The sequence below is a fragment of the Aptenodytes forsteri genome, unplaced genomic scaffold, assembly GCF_000699145.1.
Source record: "Aptenodytes forsteri isolate BGI_AS27 unplaced genomic scaffold, ASM69914v1 Scaffold1, whole genome shotgun sequence".
Classification (NCBI taxonomy): Eukaryota; Metazoa; Chordata; class Aves; order Sphenisciformes; family Spheniscidae; genus Aptenodytes; species Aptenodytes forsteri.
This window is the reverse complement of record NW_008795035.1, coordinates 2,937,432-2,944,238: the sequence shown is the minus strand read 5'-3', so window position 1 is coordinate 2,944,238 and position 6,807 is coordinate 2,937,432.

Sequence of the window (6,807 nt, the reverse complement as noted above, 5' to 3'; positions counted from 1 at the left end):
GCTAAACCTTGGTATGTGCGCTGTTGATTTTTCTTTTTTTTTTTTTCCCCCCTTGAAATAGTTAAACGTAAATACTGAAGAGTTCAAAAGCTGACATTTAGCAGTCTTGCTAACTTGACTTTTATCTTGCAGGATACCGAACTATTATCAGTCCTGTCTAGTTGATGTTGGTGGGTATTTGGCATTTCTCAGGAATATGCTCGTTTTTTATTTTGGTACTTCAAGAATACAGGCTTGCCAAGCAGTATCCTGGGAATAGAAATGCAGACCCTGATTGTTGTCTCTCTTTGCCTAATCTGTGGTCTTTTTGACCAAATTCAGTCTATATAAAAAGACACTGTGTGTATAGAGTGGGGACTGAGTACAGTGACCTCAGTAATAACGGAATCTGTTCTGTCCCAAATGTTTGATTGTATTGTAGTCCCTTCAGAGCTGTTATTCAAGCCCTGGAGTCCTACCACATAGTTGGCACATGCCTTTCACATCCCAAGATTTTGGGATGGTCAGATCTGTTATAGAGCTGCAATGTTGACTACAGCAGCTGTTCTTCCTGTAGCAGCTTGTCTGGAGCTGACAGAAAAATTCTCTTGCAGGTTTCAGAAACGTAGAAAAAAATTTGTAGGGTCACTTCTTCCATAACTGCAAGTACTCCATTTCAAACCGGAGGGTATGGTGTAATGGTGCACAAAGCAGTGCCACACACAGTCGTTGTTATAGTAGAAGGAAAAATACATATGTAGAGCAATTAACACCACCCCAAAAATAATGAAAAAAGCCTAATAAATGGCACATGTCCATCACATGTGCAAGACAGCATGGTAAACTCAATGTTCTAGGGCAGAATTTAAATTGGTAACAGTGTATAATTAAATAGGATAAAATTAACTTTCATCTGAAGGATAGTTATGTCCTTTAGAAAAGTATTTTGCTCTGCAGTTGTCAAAGCAAGTGATTTTTTTTTTCTCCTAGTTTTTACACAGTAAAACTTAGTGTGTTCCATGAGTAGCATGATGCTGAATCTTGGGTGAACATTTCTCCTTCACTGATACATATTTGTACCAATAGGTGTTTCTAATTTATCCACTTAAAATAATAGTAAAATATGAATCTAAATTGAACTTAGTTTTTAAGCAAAGTTTTTTCCTTCATAAACTCTGTAGATAACATTTACTAACACACATTGTTCATATTTTGTTTCCTTACAGTGTTGTGATGTATATAACATAGTTTTTACTTTAAAAATTCCACTAAGATCTGGTGATGTGAAATTGAACTTAACAATACTGCACGGTAATTGGGACCCTTATCTACAGATCCAAAGACTTTAATTTCGATAGCCAGTCTTGCAAGGTTCTCCTTCCCGTGGGGACCGCGACAGCTATTTCAGCATGTTTCCTTTCTCTGCCACTTCCTGCACCCTTGCTGTGGGAAGGAACAGCTACTCTCTTCTAAAGGAGGGGGAAAAAAAGAACTGTGCGTAAACTTAGGATCACTTAAAAAAAAAAAGTCGTCTTGACTTCGTCTGTAACTGATGTAACCTTTCCCATCCCAGCTATGTCTATTGGGGAGGTACGTTTGGATTTTTCAAGGAAATGGGAATACTGCAGTAAATCTTGTCCTATCCATCTAGTTCCCTTGTTTTATCTTTTTGTTGTGAAGGACTAATTGTAGTAGGACTAGTCCAACTAGTGAAGGACTGTTAGTTTGAGTAGTGAGGGCTAGCAGTGTGTTTTTAGACCGAAAGTGTCAGTCTACCTCTAGTAAATTCTTGTGTGTTTTGGCATGCTTTAGTTCTTGCTCATGCATACAGTGCCTTAGCATCTGTGCTCTAGGCACATAATGAAGATTTATATAATCCCTAAGGGATTCTACCCCTCTTCTGAGTTCTCATAATTCTTAACCTGGAAGATGAGAATTTTCTGCGGGGAAATAGGGAGGAGCTGTGTTGTCATACAACTGCAGCAGAAATTGCTAATAGTTGCTATAGCCCACTTAGTCCCTGGTAGATCTGGCTCTGGTGTCATTTCTACCTCCTCAGGAAAAGTGAACAAGCAGTTGAAGGAAGAGGGTGAATGAATTCTTTTTTTTTTTTTTTTTCTTCCAAACAACATTATTGCCCTGCAGGTTGTTGAAGAAGTGCTAAGCAGCCTCACTGCGTTCTCCAATCGGAGTTCCAATCACTGAATTTCTGCAATTGTCATTAATTGTCAGAGCCACGCTTTCCACAACTTTTTGGATGTTTTTATACACCTTTTGTTGCTGTTGGTGCAAGACAAACTGGCACCTTAGCTAGTACCAGTAACACTGCTTGCAAAAGAACATTTTACTGGCTGTTGTAATCTTAAGTAAGATTACAATAGTGATTAAGCTGTGTATATATAAACCCCTCTTTTAAGTTGCTGGCAGCTTATGCATTAAAACTGAACATCATGCAAATGAAATCTGGGAGGATGTGGGTGCTATGTCTGCATGCATTTTAGATTTTTTTTTATTATTATTGTTTATCAAACATACTTTGGAGGAATGCATTCTTTTCTCACCTCAAAGTCCTTCTCTAATGGATTGGATCTGAAACCATAATGTAGTGAGGATTTCATTTTTCTTTCATTTTAAATAGGGTTAGAAATATATTGGGAAAAAAAAACCAACAAGGCAAGGCAGCTGAAATGCACCTGGCAGAATAACATAATGAAGGTATTTGAATTGCAGTCTGTAAATAAACACTGTGATTTTTGTAATTACTCAGTTGTCAGCTGTAAAACATTATGTCTGTATTTGAAGATTGTATTTTCACATTTACTTTTTTTTTTTTGAGAGGTGAATTAATTTACCTGAGCAGGAACTGTGTATATATGGATTAAGAGTCAAATGACATCACTCTGGACAGTACCCCTTGCTTTCTCGAAAATACAGCAGTTATTTGAACTAAATTTCCATATATAGATGTTAATACTGACTTTAAAAAGAAAAGTTTAGCTGTTACTTTATTATTTCCAAAGTGCTGAAAATGTTTTAGAACCAGATTAGAGAACTAGGTAAAATACTACATTACAGCTAGTCATAGTTAAGTGTTAATTAAGATATTGACAGAAAGGATTATCACCGCCTTAAATGCTTCTAAATCTGTGGAAAGGTAGATTGCAAACTGCATCTGCGTTACAATAATTGCATATTTAGCACTAAATTTTAGATGTAATAACTGTAAGCATTACAGCAAGAGTAAAGGCTAATCCCTTCCTGGCCGTATTACAAAGAGTTGCAAGGCAGGATCTGCCCTGGTTGGCCCTACTGCCTCTTTGCAGCTGCTCTCAGTGGGAGTACTGGGCTCGCTCTGGCTGCTGCCAGGTAGTAATTGCACGTTGCTATCAGAATTGTGATTCTGAGCTTTGTGGGCTAGTTCCCAGCTCGCCTTCCCACTTTGGTTGCAGTATGTTCCCCGTTGCGCCTGCTCTTGGCTGCCTGTGCAGGACGCTACATGCCGTATCTCCCCACATCAGATACAAACGTTTATTTGCCAAGATACACTTTGCTTTCTGTACTTGCCTTTTTCTATAATTATGCTGAAGATTTTAGTCCCAGTCCAGTAAAACTGTCATTTTGGAGTCAACTTCATTCCTGCTGCCTCTTCCACTTGCTCACGCTGGCAGCCTCCAAACCCGCTAGTGCTGTTGCGGTCCGCATTCAGGCGGTGCTGCCACGGAGCTCAGCCTCAGCCTGCTTAGACCTCGGGGCTGGAGGGGGCTGTCACTGAGCAACCCTTATTTCATACTTCCACGCCAGTGCGATTGAGCGTATACCTATGTTCAGCCTGCAGTAGAAGAAGCTGCCTTGATTTCAGCGAGATGTGCTTAATCACATCGTTACATGTTTTGTAGGACTCTTTACCCACTAGCTGTAAATAGAGCCTATGTAAGCAGAGAGCGTGAGTGGCCAGACATACGCTGTTAGATTTGCTTGTAGTCCTGTGATTTTTAATTCTGAATACAGTCATTACCAAGTGCCTTTCTGTACTGCTGAGATACTTTGGTTTAGACTCCAGTTTTTATTTTTGTGTCAACCTAGATTTTCTTCTTCATTTGGTCGGTGTCCTCCATTGTATTCAGGAAGGGTATCTCCACTATCCAGCAGATGTAGCAATAAACCCAACAACTTATTAGCGAAATTGCAGTCAGCACCCGCTAGGTTCAAGCATAATTTTTGCTTCCAAACTACTCCCTTATTTGCTCCATATTGCAATAAAAAAGTAGCAATAATTGTTTACAAACTGCCAGATTTGAGAACTGGACCCTTAGGACTGAATATTCAAAACCAGCTACTGCAATTACCAGTGTGTTTAGATTGAACAGGGTGTTTTAATTTTTTTTTATGGCTTCCTTAAGGACTGTAACACTGTTGAGTTCCCTTACGCAACACTCGATCGAGATGACAATGATGTAACCAGGTACCCTGGCATAGTTGTGATAGCTGCGGATAGAGGATCGTAACATAACTGGTTCCGAGTGCTTTGGTATGTTTTTCTTTTTGGTGATAATACAGAGTTAAATTTTATGGGAGACTTGAGTTCTTTTCACCCGAGCGGCCACTCGGGTCACCCAGCATGACTTTCTGTATTATGTATGTTGTATAGATTTATGTAGATCTGATGTCTATTTAATCACTGCCCAATTTAGATCTTAGAACTTCTTGTTATTGTTGTTTAAGTATGCATAACAGCCCTTTCAAGTGTGACCTTTCTGTTGGTATGTATCTTGGGAACAAAAGAAGGATTTCATAATGAACAGCCTTGCCATAATGAGTCATTATTGTTTAAAAATACAGCAACTATCTTAAGCAAATGTCATAATATATATTCCGTGGTCAGCACCAATTTGGACAAATTAAGCTGCATTCCACACTAAAATGCTGGTGTGCTAATACAAGACAACAATTGTTCTTGTTGTTTCAGTGGGATTTTTTCACTGTTTTCTGTCCAGTCAGGCAAGTTCTCCCACGTTACTTGGGAGATGAAAAGTGACTACGTTTTAAAGAAGTCAACCTAATTTTGCACAAATAAGCACGACACATTCAACTATGGGGAATAAAATACATTTCACTCGGTAGAGATTTGTTGTTTGATTTATGGAGATTAAGTTTAGGTGGCTTATGTTTCATAATTATTTATCTGTAGAGTTACATCTCTCATTTAAGTTCATCAATGACTGATGAAATACTGTTCCATTGCATCAGCTGAAAGCTCTTGATATAACCAGCTTAATCCCCAGTTCTACTTTCATGACTTCTTGTGTTGAAATAACAAGTGTCATTGTGTAAAAGCCCCTGGGAACATAACACCGTAACCTCAAATTAATCTGTGTTACTACCTTGAAGTGGCTTCCTAGGGTTGTGAACACTTGTCTTGGTTCTGCTGACCACTTAATCTCATCAAGAAAAGCGCTGGGATGCAGAAGTGCTTAGGAAGCGTGCAACTGCTGCAGCATCTCCAGTTGAGATGAGGCTTCTGTGTCAATTAGGGTGCTGCAGCAGCCCTCCTGTTCTCTTCATTTGTAATAAAACATTGCCCTCACTGAAGTTAATAGAAATCCTAGTTAAATTTAACTGGGATTACAACTTCACCCTCTCCCTCTCCCATATGATCCGTGGCACCTATGCTTTTCTTGGCTGCAACCCCATGAAAACTTAAGTCACAGAGCATAAGTAATGTTGCAGACATCTAGGCAAAGGTTACGCTGAGCTGGTGATGCTGCCGATGCGGATGGACTAGCGCAGAAGGCAGTGACGGTCTGCACGAGTTCTCTGTTCGTGTCCTCTGTTTGCAAGATGAGATCTTACTGTGCAATGTAATGGCCATCTTCATAATACCGTATGTTACGTATTAAGTTTTAATGGTGAAGAGCAACTCTTAAGAAAATACAAAGGGATTACGCGGATTAATCCCAGAAATAAAATTTTTGTAAAGCGGAACAAATTGTTACATAGCATAATGAACATAAATCTGGAAAGATTAAATAATTATAAAGGTTGAATCTAGGAAGCTCTGGCAAGATAGCTCTGTAGAGACGTTTTTGGTAGTTTTAGCTCTGTCAAATTCAGATATAGGCTTGCTTACTTTTTCCCTTAACTCGGCCATTTATTCCTCACAAGAAGCTCTATCAAGCAGAAACCCGCTTCTTGTATTAATGCATTTTATAAATGTATTTCACCCAGAAGTGCTCAAGAGTCTGCTCCAGAATGTCCTTTGCGTATTTCTTTTACAAAGGTACTTAGTCTAGTTCTTTTCTTTTTGTTTTTTTTTCCTCCTCCCCTTGCCATGATTTAGGAATGTTGATAAAACATTATCAGCCACGTGGTAAATAAAATCATGCCCGATTTCCATTAAACCCAAGGCAACAGACATAGGAGCTTAACGAAATGCAGGAACATCCCGGGCTGAACACGGCTCCGGAGCCCACGCTGCTGGGCAGCACCCGCCCGCACGCTCGTCTCCCACCCTCCGCGGTCTCGGGGTGACCGTGGCCTCGCGGACTTCGCGGGCGTTACTCCCGGTGATTAAACGCACGTTAAAACCAGGGCGGCAAAATAAATGGAAGGGACGTCACGCGAGCTGTGCCGAAACCCCGCGTCTTAAAACGTCCCTCCCGTAACGGCAGCGACCCGGCGAGCTGGCGGATCTCAGCTGCCGGGGCCGGGCTGGGTGCGGCGGGGGCCGCAGCGGGGCCCGGCCCCTGACCCGCCTCACGGCCCGGCCCTCAAGACGCTTGTGCGACGTTTTTAGATTTCTGCCTCTAAATAAATCACTTTTTTTTTTTT